General features: G+C 41.3%; 1 protein-coding gene across 1 annotated transcript in view; it reads left to right on the top strand.

The window, feature by feature from the left end:
• Positions 1-2128: 2128 nt before the first annotated feature.
• ANKFN1 (ankyrin repeat and fibronectin type III domain containing 1) overlaps positions 2129-18935 on the top strand; it is a gene marked incomplete at its 3' end in the record, with an annotated part of 361393 nt that continues 344586 nt past the window's right edge. The window contains exon 1 of the mRNA XM_084238232.1: positions 2129-2290. The remainder of the gene's footprint in view (positions 2291-18935) is intronic.

The raw sequence follows: 18935 nt of genomic DNA, 5'->3' as shown, positions 1-18935 counted from the left end.
GTAAAATGTTAGTGTCTTGCTTGGTTTATGAGCCAAAATTATAGCAATTTTTTTCATCTCCCTCCTCGTTGGTGATTGCTATGATTGTTTACTAATATTCTTTGAACATTTACAATGCAGCAGACACTGTGCCAAGTACTTGTCATTCATTCCTCCGAGAATAGTCTTCCATTTGTGGAGAGACTTACTGAAGCTCTTAGAGGCAACCAGTTGGTTAACTATTTGATTATATTTTTTTCTGCCCCAATCTCCCCTTCATATTTTAAAGGGTCTTCAGTTCCCTGGGAAAAGATTTTATCAGCAATTGTTCTGGCCTAGGTTTTTAACATTTATTCATTCATCTTGATTCATTTGGAGAACAGTGGCCTGGGGCTGGGACCTGGAAGATAATTTCCACCTGATATCCTTTGTGGGGTCAATGGAGCATGGTAGACTGGTTTAAGCCATTTGCCAACTCTCAACACTGAAATGGCCTCAACATGGTCAAAATCACAGCCCCCCCCCTAAAAAAAAAAAAAAAACCCAAAAACTGTGTTTCTTCTGTTGCTGTGGGAGTAGTGGCAAGTGAGCGCTGAACCATTAATGCCCAGCTCCTGAACATTGATGTTCTCAATCAAGAGACAAAACAGGACTAGAGTGCCTCCGAGGTCTGCTCAGGCATTAAATTTCCAGATTTTTCCATCACTTAGACACTCTCTTTTACTGTTTGAAATGAATTAGTATTTCTCCACTGATACTCCCTGCAGTTAGTTAGGGGAAGCTGTGACTCTCCTCATGGAAGAACTTCCATGAATGTAGATTCCATATCAGTTCTTACAAGTCTGCTTCTCAGGAGGAGCTGCAGGAGCCAGTGTCTTCTTGCTGAGCAATTTTGATCAACCTGTGGCTGCTTTTCCCATGAGAAATAATATTAAAAGAAAGAACAAAAAAGGAACTATTCCTACTCTGGGTAAAAACCAAAGCCTGTAGACAGTCTGGCCCTGGACATGTCCAGGCTCCCTGGCATGTTCAGACATAACAAGACCTGACCACTGCAGAAACCATCCATGCATACCAGAGATCATCCAGGATTGAAATTCGATCAATTGCCACTTGACAAAGTTTCCATCAATCAGAATGGCACTTACTGTAAATTTATTTGCACAAAGTGGACCTGGGTATGTACTACCTCCCCCTTTGGTATTTACAAGTGCTTTCCATGCCAGGCAACTGGAACACAGCGTGCGAGTGCTGCTTGGTTAGTCTCCTCTATGTTGCAGTCTTAAAACCTGAAGTTCATGTTTATCCTTTGCTGTAACTCACCAGGCATCGGTCTACAACCATATCTGAGAAATGGGCATCTTAGCGTTCTTACAGGCTGGAGGCCTGAAAATTAGCTCTTACCCCAAATAGAAAAGTTTCATAATCTTTTTTCCTCCAAGGTGGCAATTCACTACCTGGTCCATTGGAATGTTCCTGATATTTAAGTCCCCAAACTGAACAAGGATAGGGATCTTTATTTTTCTTATGAGACACACTGTGAACTCAATAGTTTCACTTTTTCTTATAGCTCTTCTGTATGGTGAGTATCATTAGCTCTGGTGTGCAGATGAAGAAAGAAACTCGGAGAGGATAAGGAATTTGCCTAATTCCACCCAGTGATAAGTGATGGTGCTTACATTTGAACTTAAGTCTACTTGAATTTATATAAACTCTGGTCTATATAAAAGCCCTTAACTTTTAACCATCAAATGATATTACCCCCCTTATTGATTCCAAAATTGTTGCAAGTGTGAGGGTTGCAGAATCCTCCTGTGACTCTATGCTTTATAACTCATATGGCTTCACCTGGAGTCATTCTGGAAGCTGTAAATTCATAAATAATGTCTCCTCGGTTTGGTGAGGCTCTCAGTGCCAGTGGAGACAGATGATCTACGGGCTGTGCATGGTATCATTGCAAGCTAATGTGTTACTTCATAGTCTTGGGTTGCCACCCCCTGGAGCGTTTTGATGCGATCAGTTGTCAGCTTCAGGTCTGTTGTTTCTTTCACCAGAAGCCCAGCCAGTGGGAGATGACAGCCCCAGAGCCCTGCCTGTGTTAGGGGAGCTCTCCAACTCAGATAATGACATAAACGAGTCCGTGTTCATCTGGGGAATCTCAGACAAAGCAGCCCAGAGGACAATCATCTCTGTCGATGAAGGTTTGTTTCACTTGCAACGGGAAAAGCAGCAACAGCAGCAGCAACAGAAGCAGCGACCGGAGCTGGTGCACAGGCTGGGGAGAGGTAAAGGCAGGCTGAAGCTGCTGCATGTGAGTAGAATTTTATGATTTCTCTGCAGCTGGGAAAGGAATGCTGGGGAGGGGGCTTGACTGGGAGGTGGGGGTGAGCGTGTGGACTGGGACTTCCCGCGTGGCCAGGGGTAGGGGGTGATGATATAATTAACAAGTGTATTTGGGGTCTGCCTTTCTCTTCCAAAGGAGGTGCAAGAGTGTATCCACATGCGCTTGCATTTTCTCCACCGCTACCGGTAATAAATGTGAGCAGCAGGTGGGGACTATTTCTTTTTTCTTTTCTTTTTTTTTCTACCCTCTCTTCATTCTTGAGAGTGGGCTGCATGGTGGAAAGACATCTCGGCCCCCAAGAGCTTTTGCAAGCTGAAGGACACCCCCAGAGGGGTTCTTGCCGAAGTTTCTTTGGTAGACGTGTAGATTGCTGTTCTGTGCCATGGAGTTGCTCTTCTGGAAGGGCGCTCACACCCTGCCAGCCACAAAGGGCCAAGGGAGACTTTTGTCTCTCTGCTTCCCAGCTGCAGTTGCCTGTTGCAACCAGCACCAAATCCAGCACAACTTAACCTCTCAGTCGTCATGGTTAAAAGAGTTCATGTGCACAGCCCAGGCATGAGCAAGCATGGGCTGTACTTCCTGCATCTTCTCTGCCTGCAGCAAATAGCTCATCTCTCGGGGCTAAGGGCACAGATGCCATCTTCAACTTTGGGAAAGTTGTGTGTGTGTGTTTGTTTTAAATCAAGCTTTGGAATTCACTGTAAAAGCTGGATAGATTGAAGCTGCACAGAGCAGGAAAGATCTTTTTGCTTTAGAGCATTCCTGCAGGTGGCTGCAGGTTGGGTTGGCCTTGGTAGCTGGTTAGTGTCTTAGAGTCATTGTTTTCTGGTGCTAAATTACATGTTGAGCCAGAGTACACCTGGTCAGAAACTTGCTTGTACTCTGGTTTTCTAATGACATGGTGCCTTGCTTTCCATCCCTCCCTTCTGTCTTGAGAAGTTCCCAGGTGACTGGGCTTGCCATGGTGCCTGTTTAGATGCTGAGCATTTGCAGTAAGTGCAGACAAGTTCACCTTCTCCAGGAAGAGGGGAGGATGGGGGAAAAGATGGAACAAAGGGGGGACAATTTGCTTATTTTATAGCAGGTTTTGAGTAGTTGTGCGTGATGGAGGTGAAAGATGGGAGGCGCCACCCCCCTGGAACTTGGCCTGGAGGAGAGCATTCCCGGGGTGCTGGGGCAAAGGGCTGAATGCTGTTAGGCTGCAGGGTCAGGGCCCCTGTTCCCAGGCTGCTATGGGGTTTGTGTGGCATATGAACCAGGGGGTGGGCTTTCCAGGGCCTCCTCTCGCTGCGGTGGTGCGTTCCAGCCTTTCCCACACATGGCACCCAGGGTGAACAGATGACGCTGCTCAGGGCTGGATGAGTGGCTCAGGGGCTCAAGTGATCATCCCAGTGCAAAGGGTTCAATATTTGCGGCATGACAATACCTAGACCCCATCTACTACCTGGTGGAGTGTTGGCATAGAGGTGGGAAGGATCTTATTCAAGCAACCCAGGGAGCATCAAAGAATAGAGGCAAAAGGGGCAATCTTATTCCTGAGCTTTGTTTATTTATTTTTGCCATTACTGGTAACAATGCATTATGAAAACATCACGAAGCGTATTTTTAGAAGACTTTCTCCTAATCTCACTGTTTTAGCACCTCTGTGTTTTCTCCTGGTCTTTGACACAATTTTAACCACAGTCTAAATAGATTCATTTATTCTGCTTCTTTCTCCTCCGTGGTATTCCATAAGCAGGTTCTCATCTTCCAGTGTAAGTTTCATGTAGGTCGTTAATTGTGGTTGCCGTAAATGGATTAATCTCTTTAATAGATTTTTCATAATCTGTTTAGCAGTTATTGGCTATTTAAATTGCTTCTTGTTTTTCCATAATTATAATGTTGTTATGGCTATTTCTGTGCATAAAGTAGAAATTTCCCTTTTAATAAAAGCATTCAGGGGAATGAATTCTCAACATTGATATTAGTGAGGTTAAAAATAATACACAGATTTTTGTGGCTTTTCATGCCTATTACTAAACTATTCTCTAAAACATATTTCCATTGTCAAAAAACCACCAGTAGTAAAGTCTAGATAAATATCAATTTGTCTAGAGACTGATGCACATTAGATTCTTTTTCTCCCCCACTCTCTAAATTAGAAACTATAAAAAGGTACTGGTCACTTTTTTAAAGTTTGCTTTGGAGTCCCATTAAGCCAGGCAGTAGCATTCTCCCCAGGACAAGCTTGCAACTTCTTGGTTCCCTTGCTTTGTCAATGACTCCCAGGAGGAATCCAAGTTCAGCCACCTCCCTTTCCAACTCTAAGGGGTGAAGAAGGGAGGGGACAGAAAACTCCCCATGCTGTACCAGGGCACTTCACAAAGATGAGCAGGGGGTCACAAAAGGGGGAGCCAGCCTAGCATCATCTCCAAGCCTTGGAGCTCAATCCCAGGAGGATCCCTTGTCCTCTGTCTTCTTCCCTGACCCTGGCACATCCCGCATAGATATAAAATCATTTGTTGGCAGGACTCAAGGCTGAGATTTGCCAGAATGGATGGGTGTGGTGTCCTTGGGAAGGTGAGGACTAGCTAAGCTTATTTGAAGGAAAAAAATACATGTTTTAGGGTCTCCTCTGCCCTGTGTATTTCTCCCAAATGTATATGCTTTAATGATGGCAGTTGGCTAAAGGCCAACTCTTATCAAATAAGAGCTGTAGAATGTTTCTTGTTCAATCCCGACCTCCTCTAAGGACAATTTCATCAACAATTTATTATTTTCTTTTATTTCCCTTTCCTTTGTATCTCATCAATCTGGAGATTAATCTGTGCTGTTCTGACCTCCTGTGAAGCACACCATAAATTGCTTCGCTGCTAATCTCTTTTGTTCTTTCCCTAATTATTTGTGCAAAGGCCAAGAATACCCACTGGGAATCACACAGCAACTCATCATGCATTTGCCCACCCTGACCTACAAAGTGGGAAGGACAGTATCTTGGGTGCAAGATTTTTCCACTCTGCATAAGTGGGTTTGATAAATGTGAGTTTTTAAAGAGTGGTATTGACTCTTTCAGCCTGCAAAGGCCTCATAAAACCGATGGGCCGCTAAGTGGCTGAATTCAAGTGAAGGTGATAGGGCTGTTGCTTGAGTTGGAAAGGAGCTTTCCTGCTTAAGAAAATGGACAGACCAGGAGAAAGGCTGTGCTGGTAATCAGCCAGAGAGAATGAAACTTTTGCTCATTAAGAGCAGAATAAGGGACTTTTAAATTTTACACAAGTATTTAAGGAAAACAGTAGTAAGGGCGTCCCTTAAGGTTTGTCATGTGCTAGGACATGTTTTAAAAGTTCCATCTACATTTGACATTTGATTCTCTCAACAATCCTTTAGAATATTTCCTGTTGTTATTTTATAGGTTTAAAATTTGAGAGACAAGGAGGTTATGTTGGAGGATACATAGAGTCTTGTATATGGAGGCCAAGGGGTAGAAGGAAGAGGCATGGGGGGAAATCTAAAATGGGTGAGGACCACACGTTAAGCCCAAGTCATCCCACTCCACAGTCTGTGTTCTTTATTTTGTTTTGTTTTACAGTTCAGTTTAATTTTAAGGAGAGGGCAGGGGAAATAAATTGCTGTTTATCTTTTATAGATAACAGCCCAATTTGCAGAACAATATCTAATTAGCTGAAAGAGAAGCTTAAATCATATATATATTTTAATTTTGTTTATTTTTTTAATTTTATATAATTTTACATCATTTTTCATTTTTTCACATTGTATGCATTTCCACAGTCTATGTTCTTAATCACTGCAAAATCAACTCATTTAACACTGGTAGAGGGAGCGATTGGCAGTCTAAAACAATATGAAAACACTACAGTACAGCTAAAATGTATTAGTAATAACAATAATAATGACAATCATGATTTCTATAACTATAATGACTAACAATATATATGCACCAGTTACTTATTACTGAAGTTTGGTGCATGGATTTTGATTTAATTCTCACAATAGTATTCTAAGATGGCCACCATCTTTTAAAAAATATTTATTTATTGTTTGCATGGAAGAACTGGTGTGTAGGCCTGAGGTGTTGGAGGGTAGGTGAGAGGATTTACCAGAGACAGAGTGGAGAACAGAACAGGTGAATTTACTGAAACACACTGCTGAGGCGAGCAGTGGGTGAGACAGGAGAGGTCTGCTGCGCCATGTGAGTTAGCTTCTTGGCCAGGGATCAAACTCAGGCCATATCTGTGGTAGCTCTGAGATTTAACGCCTAGGCTTCCAGAGAGGCCTGATGGCCATTATCTTTATCTCTATTTCAGCAATGAAGATATTCAGGCTCTGAGATATTATGCAACTTGTCTAAAGTCACAGACCTAGTGAGTTTGACTCTGAAGTCTATTACCTATGACCATACCTCCCTGATGCATCAACAGCTTAGCCCTGGATCAAAGAACAGAGCAGTAGTAATAAAGGGTTTGCTTGAGACAGTGGAGGTAGGCTCAGTTGCCTCTTCTGTTCTCTTTATACTTAGAACTTTTGAATGACTTCTAAATCACCCTCCCATGATGTTACACAAAACACTTGGTCTCAGCTCGTGTCTGACACTGTCTCAAAGACAAGTTCCTAAATAAAGAAGACTTTGAAAAATATCACCCTGGGGAAGTCATTGGTGCCCTTATAAGAAAAAGACAAGAATCTCAATTCAACACCCACTATTGTTTAGTATTCTGGACCTGAGCAGTCCAATATGGTAGCCATTAACCCCATGGGGCTACTGAGCACTTGAAATGCACCTGTTCCAAAGTGAGAGTGCCATGAGTGTAAAATGTACTCCAGATCTCACATATTGGTATGGAAGAAAGTAGGTTATTTCAATAGATCTGTATTGATAATATATTGAAATGATAATGTTTTTGATATATGGTTAAACAAAATATAGTCTAAATTTTTTACTTTTAAAAATTATGGTAAAATTTACTGTTAAAAATTGAGTGTACAGTTCAATAGAGCTGAGTATTCTCATTGGTGTGCAATCTATCTCTTGTACTCTTTGCCTTGCAAAACTGACTCTCTATACCCATTAAGCAATGCCTCATTTTGCCCTTCCCCATGATCCCTGGACAACTACCCTTCTATCTATCTCTATGAATTTGACTACTCAAGATCATTCATGTAAATGGAATCAAAGAGTATTTGTCCATTTCTGACTGGCTGATTTCACTTGGCATACTGACTTTAAGATCCATTTCTGTTATAGTTTGTGCCATAATTTCCATCTTTTTTAAGGCTGAATAATATTCCATTACATGTATCAACCACATTTTATTTGTTCATTCATCCTTCAATGAAACTGGGATTGTTTTCAACACTTTTTGCATTTTTTAATGTGACTCCTGCAACATTTAAAATTGCTTATGTGGCTTGCAGTTGTGATTTATGTTGTATTTCTATTGGGTAATACTGCTCTCAACTTTTCACTCTTCTTAATGCTTACTGCTTCTCCCCTGCATACACAAGTCCTCTGCTACCCTTCCCCAGATGTTCGTTTGGCTGCCCTCTTCCTCTACCCTGTGACTTGAGCCAAAAATTTTAGCTCTGATCAAGCGTTGCCTTTTATAAGGATCTATGAAAGTCTGTCAGGTTCAGCAAAGTTTTCTATAATTGAATGAAACTGACATTTCTCAAGAGGAATATTCCCTTTTTCCATAATACATAAGTAGAAGGCCCAATAAATTGGAACTGAGAAATAAAAGCTTTTGAAGTGATTTGATGTTTTAAAAAGTCAACAGCTTTCCTCAACTCACAGTCAGGAGAATTTTATTAACCACCAAGCAGGGAAGAGTACAAAACCAATAAAGTATAAATTCAGAGCAGAACTCTATACTGGCCTCTCATTTCTGAAGCACAGGTTTCATACAAAGACTCAAATATCTAGAGATTCAAGACTTTGGAATGTTGTCTGTGTCTTTTGAATTTCTCATCAGTAACAGGATAAAACCCAAAAGCTATAGCATGGTACCCAAGACCTTTCAATGTTCCAATTTCCTTTCCCACCAATCCCGAGGGCCTTGTTACAAGGACATAAGTATTTCTTACTAGTTTTCAAATGTGTGGCATACTCCCAGACCTCCAGCCTTGACAATGTTCTTAGTTCAGCCCAGAGAACCTGATCCATGATATTCACTGAGTGAAAACTTATTCTTCAGGGCATAGTTCACAGCTCACTCCCTTTCTAAACCTCGTTCCCTTTCTAAAGGGATCTTGACCCAGTGTTCAGCAGGGTCTTGGCAGGATGGAGGTGGCATACTTCAATGAATGGTTAATGTCAGTTGCATGATGGGACTATTTATAAATTTGTGGGCAAAGGAAAAGAAAACCAAGATAAAATGATGAAACAGCTCACGACTAGCAACTGTTGAAAGCAGGAAAGAGGAAATAGTTCTTGAAACATGATGAGACTTATAAGAGAGGCCTCCGGACAGAAGCCATGGCCTCTCTGAGAACAGTGCAGTTCTTGCCAAACTGTAGCATGACAGAGAGGGAGCTCCCTTCCCTCCATTGTCTTCCCTCCTGTCCACTGAATCCATCTGGAAACCAGGGTCTGAGTGTCTGGGGAATGCAGTTCGCTGAGGTCACCTCCCAGAACACAGAGCAGGTGGGACAGGGTGGCAGGGGAATTTAGAAGGGCAAATGGAGACTCTCAAGCACAAGCTCTGCCCATCTCCAGAAACACTCCCTTCTCAAGACTCCTAAATGGTACCACTTATACCACGAGCCAATGCATATCCTATTGTACTTGTGGGCTCAATTAAATGTCTTTTTCTCAACTATACATGAGACAATGAGCTCTGAAGATCACTTTCTTCTCATCCATACACATATTTCTAGCACCTTGCAAAGTAATTGTTGTAAATATATATGGAGTGTATGAGTGTATTCTTCTACTATACATATTTGTGTGTATATATATGTTTGTGGGTGTGTGTGTCCCCTTTGGAATCTGGATGGACCTACATGATTATAGATTGGGAATTTCTCAATGAATTGACTATATAGCATTAATATCTTCCTCTTTCGAATCCCAGCTAGAGAGCTAAAATGATTAGAATAAATCATTCTCAGTGTCTCATTATGCTGTAATTGGTGGCACATTAAGTTGTGAGAAATTGAGAATGTTGAACTTAAGTGGTAGGAATCAGTAGTAAGTTAGACCAACCATGAAAATAAGTGATTGCGTAGACATCTGAAAGAAATGAAGCATTTGTTTGAATTAAAATCAGGCAGCAAGAGAAAAATAAAAGAAGAAAAAATATATAATGTATATATGTAACATGCCTTTTCTTCATAGCTTTAATGCTTTCAAACTAAAGCAACTGGGAGAGTTTGGGGCACAATGAGAAATGCCAACTAGGGTAATAGAAAGTAGAAGACAGAGTGGAGGTGTACATGGGATCTGGAGGCCATGGTCAAGGCTGAATCTGGCACAGCCAGGTTGTCCCGGGACGACTGAACAATGGGTGAGGACATCACACTGAAGTATGTCAGTGCACTCTGGGTTTGCTCACTCTTCTGGGTCAACTTTTTTTTTTTAATATTTTATTTTATATAATTCTTACATCACTTTTCATCTTTGCACAATGTATGCATTTTCCTTCTGGTTATATTCCCCATACAATTGCACCCCACCCCCCATTTTGACTCTAGTTCTTCCTCTCCCTGCCCCTCCCTAATCCCCCCCCCCCAGTGTGTCTCTGGTTTATAGTTGCTTGTTGATTTTGATTATTACTTTGCATTGATTAGTCTTTTTCCTGGTCTCTTACTTAGGTTTTCTAAATTCCTGCTATGAGTGAGACCATCAACTTTAACCTGGAGTTTGGAGCTAATATTAATGTCCTTGGGTTGCCATAGCAAAAACACCACTCATTGGGTTACTTAAAACAATAAGAATTCTCTCACAGTTTTCTGGAGGTGAGAAATCCTGAAATGAAGATGTTTGGCAGGCCTTTCTTCTTCTGAAGGGGAGAGGGATGAATTTTTCCTTGCCTCTTCCAGTATCTGGGAGTTCTAGACCTTCTAGGCCTTGGGGCTGAACAGTTTCGCTCTCCTCATCTCTCTAGGGTGTTTCTGGCTGTGTGTCTGCTCTGTGCCCGTGTGTCTCAAATCTCCCTCACTTTCTTATACACGCACCGATTATTGGATGTAGTGTTGTAGGAATAAATTCTAGCCTTTTACCCAGGCAGAGGAAGAACAAGCGGTACTTCAGGGATGGTGAGGTCAGGAGAAGATTTATTACTCACGCATGAGGCCCCAGACCTGGGAGCACCAGTTTAAAGACCAGGGGTTCCTTTTATACACAACTGTCCCCATATCTGTTACATTGATCCATCATTTTTCAGCAGATATATCCATTTGTGGCAAAGTCCCCAGACAAAGGGGGCCAGGCAAGGGGGGAAAGGTGCAGGCATTCGGGGATGGCCTTAGAGAGACAGACGAGCTAGTTGGCTGCCCCACCTTGTAGATAAGAGTGCTGAGGCCATGGCCAGGGATCTTGAGAGGGAAGGAGCTGTAAGTAAGCAAACTTGTTAATTATGCCTGCATTGGAGTGTTCATTGCACCTGGGCTGCAAGTTCTGCTGGAATCTTTATTCATTTGCTCAATAATATATTTTCTCATCAGTAGGGCCCACCTTAAGTCAGTGTCTCATCTAGCAATCCTTAATTCAGTCTGCAAAGATCTCATTTCTAAACAAGGTCCCAGTCACAGGTACCAGGGGGTCACTCTTCAGCTTACTGCAGAGGTTATGCTAGCTCTGTGAGTCAGCCTGCTCTCCCCTGGCAGACCTCTCCCTCCTACCCACAGCCTCTCGACTTCCTGAGTCCAGCATCTTGAGCCATCAGTTATTCCCGTTTTCTCTTTTGTATCTTTAACATCTTTTATCCTAGGCTTCTCTTCAGTCTGCAGACATGCTTCGTTCCTTCCTTCCTAAACCTCAAACTGCCTTCTCTTTGCCTGATTCTGCCTTTGACAACGAACCGCTTTCCAACGCTACTGTCATCCAGGGAAGCACCCCTTGTCCCCTTCACTTCTTAGACATTTCTGTGCTTTTTGCTCTCACTATAAAAATTGTCCTTCTGAGCTAACCAAGAAAGTTGAGATGCCCAACACCATAAAATCTGGTTCTTTGGCCCTTCTGATCCTCTCTGCAATGTCTATTTCTTCTCAGCATGTCTTCCTATTGGCAGTTTCTCATCCACCTTGAGATGCCAAGTTGGAACTTTCAGAAGAAAGCTCCCACCACTACGATGGACTTTCACAAAATGAATGTACTTGTATAATCAACACTAGGTCAAGAAACAAAATATTACCAGTACAAGAGTCCCAGCCCCGTCCTGAGCTCTTCCAATCAATTACCTCCAAGGACAGTATCTTCCCCTTGAATGTAAATTCACTCTGTCCATCAGTTTTTCTACTTGCTATGTACCTGTTTAAAACACATTTACTGTCTTGCATCTGGTTTTGCTCATTATTATGGATGGTTTTGCATCTGTAAGCTACTTTGAGTACTCTCAGGACTGGAGACAAGGGTCCAGGGTCTGGCTGTAGAAGCTGTTGGAAGTGGAAGTAATTGCTATGAAAGATGACATTATCTGTAGATGAGCGAGGAGGGGACCTGAGGGCTGGGTGAGGAGTGTGTGCAGTGGACAGAACCCAGCTGACTGATTCTGACCATTTCCCAAATGTATCCTGGACAGAACCAGAACCAGAACCAGAAAATCCACATTAGAACCTCCTATCCAAATGCTTGAAGAGATGATAAATACCAGGTTTTATTATTTTCCTGACGTATCATTGGGAAAGATTCCAAATCCATAGATCATTGAATGTTTAGTAAACATTCGTGTACCCACTGCCTGGATTCTACAATGAACATTTCACTTTTCATGCTTTACCACTTACTTGTGTCTGCCCTTTCAGCATTCCAACTCTAATTTTCATGAATTTCAGAGGAAGTTTTAGCAAAACTTTTTAAATTGAGATGAAATTCACGTAATATAAAATTAACCACTCCAAAGTGAATAATTCAGTGACATTTGGTACCTTCATAATGTTGCAACCACCAAATCTATCTAGTTCCATAACATTTTTATCAGTCCAAAATCAAACCTCTTCCCAATTAAGCTGTTACTCCCCAATCCCTCTTCTTCTTTGGCATCTACTATTGTTTTTTAAAATGGATTTGTTTATTCTGGATATTTCATGTAAATGAAAGCATACTATATGTGACCTTTTATGTCTTCCTTCTTTGCCTTAGCATGCTGAATTTTAAGGTCCATCCACAGTGTAACCTGTAACCACAGTGTAGCTTCATTCTTTTTTTTTTTTTTTGGCTGATTAATATACCATCGTGTGGGTGTACTGTAATTTGTATATTCATTCATGATTTGATAGAAATTCAGGTTGTGTTCACCTTTCAGCTATTGTGTTTTTGAACATTTGTGCGCTAGAATTTGTTTAAATACTTGTTTTCAATTTGGAAGGTATACCCCTGGAACTGGAGTTAATTTCTGGGTCACATGGTAATTCTGTTTTTAACTTTTTGAGAAACCACCAAACAGTCTTCCTGGGGTTTTTAAGCCCCAGGAAATCTCTTGCTCAAAACACGTGTATCTGTCATAAAATTAGATGTTGTGCTTCCATGGCCGGTTAAGGAGGGGTGATTTAGCCCCCGTAGGATGCTCCTGTTCTGTTTCTTTCTGGATAAAAGGCACAGGGATCTAAGTGGCATGTTTAAATTAGGTGCTGATTAGACAGGTCACAATTTCTTCTTGCCTCTTAAAGGGCATGTCAAATCACCTGGTATTAGAGGGGCAGGCAGGTCGTCTGTTGAACACAGACTGCTTGGCTAACGGGCCCTGTTGTGCGATCAGTGAGTCCCACGTTGGGAAGCTACTACACAGAGCTATACCCATTTGATGACCACTTGAAGCAGTACCATTCATTATCTCCTGAGTTCAGCTAGGAAGTAAGTACAACAGATTTGGGTTGGAGAGAAGAATTTGCCAGCAATGCATGGGAGTGGCAACCTCTGGAACAGATGTTGACAGCCGGCATGAGGTTTCAGAGGGCTGCCGTGCTCTACTAGCCTGAGAAAGCAGGAGAAATTCCAACTATTGCATGATAGCATCTGTGCCTTAGTAGCATTTGTTTTTAAAACTATGGATTTAATTGCTGTTCCATTGGCTTCTGTCTCTACTTTCCCCAGAAAAATGGAATCTTTGAAATTCTCTTGAAAGCATGCTCAATTGCCATTTCTGTTCCGACTTCAAGACAGATTCATTCCTAATAGTGAAAACAAATCTGTTATTGGCAAAGTAGACTCAAGTGTTGCCTTTGGAGAATCCGGAGGGGAAGCAACATCATGTCAGAGTGGCCCAGGGGCTGCAACAGATTAACAGAAGCTGTTTATGAGCATGCCATTAATCTCCCCAGTCTGTATGATACATTACCATGCAGGAATCCTATTCACAAGAATTTGGTCAGGTAAGCAGGGCTGGTGCTCGTGGACCTTGATTTGCAGACAGAGAGTTTAAGATCAAAAAGTAATGTAATTTATTTAAGACTATAGAGCTAGTGGAAACAGACCCAAAGTTCAAATCCACCTCTATTTCTAGTGTATGAGAGAAAGGTAAAAATTACCCAAGGCTTTGGGAAAATAAAACTTTGGTGTCATGTGGAATCCAAACTGTCACCCTGAAATGTGACTCAGCCACTGAACAGCCACATATTCACAAGCAGAGTAGTACGAAGTCTTCCTTCTGAAAATTTCTCCCAAAATAATTTTTGGCAAATGCCAACTTTGCAAAAACTAAAATTAAAGATTTGGTAATAATATAATTGACAAGGAAATCTGTTGAAAATTGTAGCAGCCAGAATTGATAAGCAATATTATATCAGAACAAACCACCTAGGAAGTTTGACATAAAATCTTTAGGACTCCAAAACCAATTTACCAGATTGACCAATAGGTCAATTTGTTCATGTCTGTGCCATGAGGAAAGGGAAAAATTTTATGGGGTATCTCAGGAGCTCTATCACATACCATAGCATTTCCTCTGATCAAATGGAAAATGCCATTTTTTCCCCCAAATTTAGTTTTCTGGGAAGTTTTGTTATAAGTACTAGAGAAAACATAATTTGATTACCCAGCACTGACAATTTAAAATACCAACGCTCTAACTAGTCTCAGCCTGCACTATGCTGACAGCCAAACTTTATTATTTCTATTCCATAATTGGAATCCTTAACTTTCAAAAAAGAAAAAAAAATTAACTTTCCAATTCCTATTTTATCCAATGTTTAAAGACTTAAGCAAGTTCACCTCAGGCTGCTGCTTCTCTGTAGCATGTACCCAACACAAATGGCACAGGTAAATGGAGAAAAAAAATGAAAAACAAAGAACATTACACTCAGAAGCACAACTTCAAAGTTATATATGTTTCAACCCAAACCTCTAAGTTCCAAATTAGTTTCCATTAACCAAAGATTATCTCAGACCATGTTTTTTTGGAAGCACCTGAACCAATTCCCATTATATCTATGAGCTCAGAATTTCTCTAGGCACTATCTATACCAATTTTTTATTAATATCTTGTAGAGGCCAGAAAAAGTAGACACAAGGGTAAGATAGACATACAACATGCAGCCATAGGAACTCACTTTTTTTTTAATTTGACCTACACGTAATATCTTTTACAATTGCAATTTTACTCATATTTGCAAGGATACAAAGCTTATTCTTTGCTTCCTTACAAAAATAAACTCTTTTCACCACTGCCTCATGGAAAGTCAGTTCCACTCACATTGAAGTGGCCAGGCTGTTTGTTCACTGTAACCACATATGTACCTGAAAAAAAAAAAATCTACAAAGAGACAAAGGGAGAAATCAAAACATAGGCCCCTATACAAAAACCTTGCAAACATCAAAATTGCAAACAATTTAAAAGTTAAAATCAAAACCAAGTTCTTTCCATGGAGTCAAAATCAAATTCCCCTAACTGAGGAGTGTTGGCAGAAACCACACGGTTTCAGATGCCATCCTATATACTTTAGATTGGGAAGGAAAAAAATTTAGTTAGAGCGGTAATCAAGGAAGACATATTATAGCCTTATCCAACATCCTGGGGTTTCCCGTGTTCACTAGGAAATCGGTCCTGCGGTATCCTGAAACAGAAACTGAAAGAGAAAAGAATATTTCAGCTTTTGTCTTTTTCTTAAACAAACATCCCAGGTGACCTAGGATTTTATGTTTGCAAGTTTCAAAGAAATGTGAGTGACCAGCAAAACATCATAAGGACCAGACCATTTTTCCGAAAGTTGAGCTTGTGCATCTCCACTCTGCCAGGTCTTCAGTGTGACCTGATCACCAGATCTGAAAGGATGCAATGGTTCATCTAGAGGCTCAGAGACCCTATAGAGGGCAAAGTTACAAGTTATAGCCAATATTTCCTGGATGTTTTATGTACTTTGTATCCTACGGTCTTGTTCAATGTCTGGTGTAGCATTCAAAATTGGGGCTTGGGACTGTCTTCCAAAAATAGCAACCCACTTCTAGGAGCCACTCTCGTCTAAAGGAGGGTGATGGACATTACCTGCTCCCAACAAAAATGGGTTTCTTAGCATGGTTTTGCCATGGTCTTCTTTAAGGTGTGATTCATTTCCTGCATATCAACAACCCTCTTGCTAATTTACATTTAAAATGGAATAGGTTGTTCCAATGTTCACCAAAAAGTCCAACAGTCAGTGAGCATGACCTGGGGTTCCAGAGGGATTATGATAATGGGATTTTTTCAGATCAAGTGGAGCCCCTGGGGCCTCATCTGAACCTCTGTCTTGTACTATCATTTACTCCTTTTACTTTGCTTGTTTTCCATCCTGTGATGATTGTCTGAATCCCCATTTCATGCTGCCATCTGCTTCCTCTTTCTTTATACTTTCTCATTCCATCTCTCCTTTCTTGCTGCCAACCTGGGACGTCTGTTCTTCCTTTGTTCCTCTTCCTTGACATAAGCATACCGATTCTTCCTTAAAGGTCGCTTCTCCTGGTTTCTCTCCACATCCCTTCTTTATTTTTTTTTAAATAATAAATTTTATTTTTATATTCCCCCATACAATTGCAAACCCTCCATTCTGACCCCAATCCCTCCCCTCCCGCCCCTCCACCCCCCAAAAAGTGTCTCTGGTTCATAGTTTTTTGTTGATTTTGATTTTCACTTTCTTATAGTTATTCATTTTCCTGGTCCCTTATTTAAGTTTTCTAGATTCCTGCTATGAGTGAGACCATCTGGTATTTTTCTTTTTCTTTCTGGCTTATTTCGCTGAGCATGATCCCTTCCAGCGCCATCCATGTTGCTGCAAATTGCATGTGTTTATCTTTTTTGAATGCTGAGTAATATTCCATGGTGTACATGTACCACATCTTCTTGATCCAGTCATCTATTTTTGGGCATTTGGGTTGTTTCCAAAGCTTAGCTATTGTAAACAGTGCTGCTATAAACATAGGGGTGCAAGTGTTCTTTGGAATTGATGTTTCTGTGTCCTTTGGGTAAATACCTAGGAGTGGAATTGCTGGATCATATGGAAGCTCTATGTTTAGTAGGTCCAGAAATCTCCACACAGCTTTCCACAGTGGTTGGACCAGTTTGCACTCCCACCAACAGTGCAGAAGAGTTCCTTTTTCTCCACACCCTCGCCAACATTTGTTGTTGCTAGTTTTTTTAATATGTGCCATTCTCACTGGTGTAAGATGGTATCTCATGGTAGTTTTGATTTGCATTTCCCTGATTACAAGTGATCCACATCCCTTCTTTATTCCTCCCAAGTCCTGGCTTATCTTCTCTCTACTGAATGCAGTTGCAGGCCTCGGTTTTCACGAAGGGTGACTTTAACTCAAAAGGGAAGGAAGAGCCAGAAGTCTATAGCTGGTACCTTGTGTATTAATGATTATTTTGGAGCTCATTCTGTGAGTTTTCTCTATGTCAGACGTTAGCCCAGATCCTGAAGCCTCCCTCTGTCAGCATGGAGCACAGGCACAAGTGAGTCATAGCTTTTTAGATTTCCAAATTGGGCCCACTTGAGAACAAACTGAAAGGCAGAAGTGTCCTATCAAGTTCTGTAGAAAATTCTGATTCCCAAAGACAGAAATGAACCAGTTGGACCATTATAGGGCAAGCAGAGCTGGCTGCCCAGTGTGCATGCAACACATGAGACTTGCTAGACTTTGGAAAAGTCACTCAGTCTGCACCTTTGGGGACCCAGGTCCCAACAGCACTTGTTCAGATGGAATTCTCATTTGTGACATTTGTAATATTAATGGCAATATTTATATCATTATGTTCTATGACCAGATAGTGTGAGCCACAAATTAATAAGCATTCAGTCAACTCCCACAGGGTACCAGGTGCTGCTGCTACAATGGGGAGAGGTATTGCAGAAGTTCATAGAGAGATAAATGATTTAATTTCTTTCCCACATTTTGTAAGCCCATTTGCATTATACAAGCACTGAGCACATTTGCACAGTGTCCTAGTTGAGTGCATAAATTGACAAGGCATTATGGCATTGCCTTCAGTATGCGGTGAGCATATAATTGCTGCTATTGTTATAATTGACCTCATTTGCCAAGTGCTGACCATGGAGGGTACCATGTGGGGTTAGCAGTGGTTAAGAGCACCAACTATGGATGCTTTGCTACATTTGGATTCTGACTGTCCATTACTAGCTACAGATCCTTCAAAAGCAGCTTGATTTCTTTGCGCTTCACCTCCATCAGTAGAATGGGGATTGTAACAATGGAACCTGCTTTGTAGTATAATTATAAAGGCTAAATAAAGAAGCATTATAATGTGATCAGAACAGTTCTTGGTATAATGTGATAATCACTGTATTTATAGGACAGTATGCCCAATTTATGCATGAAGAAGCTGAGTCTAAAACCTCGAGAACAGAGTGAGCTTGAAACTTGAGTTGTTCTTGCTCCAAGTACATTATCCTTCCACCAAGCCTGCCATAGCTTTGTAATGAAATGTAGAATGCCAGCCCTGGGATTGTGGAGGGCCTGGAGAGGAGGCTTGGGGCATGGCAGGCCTGTTCTGTTTTGTCTAGAGATGATTTCATTGCTTTTAGAGAATTTTAGCCTTGTGCTGCTGTGCAGCTATGTGCAGAGACCCACTGAGAATGAATAACGATGTTCCTAGCCCGGAGACCTGACATCCCCACTGGCCCACCATACTGGCGCCATTTTCCTAAAAGTCAGTTCTGGATGCATGCTGCCAATGCTTTGTTTCTTGAAGGAGATCTTTAAAGTTAGTCTGTGGCTTTTACTACAAGTCCATTAGATAAACATACTCTTTCCCCCTTTTTTAGGGAAAGAGACAGCTCGCTAGCCAATAGGCATCGCTTTTGTGCCTGCACTAAGTGGGTTCTACAAGCATTATCTCATTTCCTTACTCAAACAACCATACCAAGAGACATCCTTCACCTGGTTTTGTCATTGAGTTAGATCAATGTCAAAGAGATTGAGGCCCTTGCCCTCGATCCCAGAGCTGACACCAAACTGAACCATTTTTAA

Source organism: Talpa europaea (genome assembly GCF_964194135.1).
Source record: "Talpa europaea genome assembly, chromosome: 7".
Lineage (NCBI taxonomy): Eukaryota > Metazoa > Chordata > Mammalia > Eulipotyphla > Talpidae > Talpa > Talpa europaea.
The sequence above is the reverse complement of the archived record's forward strand: the minus strand, read 5'-3'. Positions and strand labels throughout refer to the sequence as shown.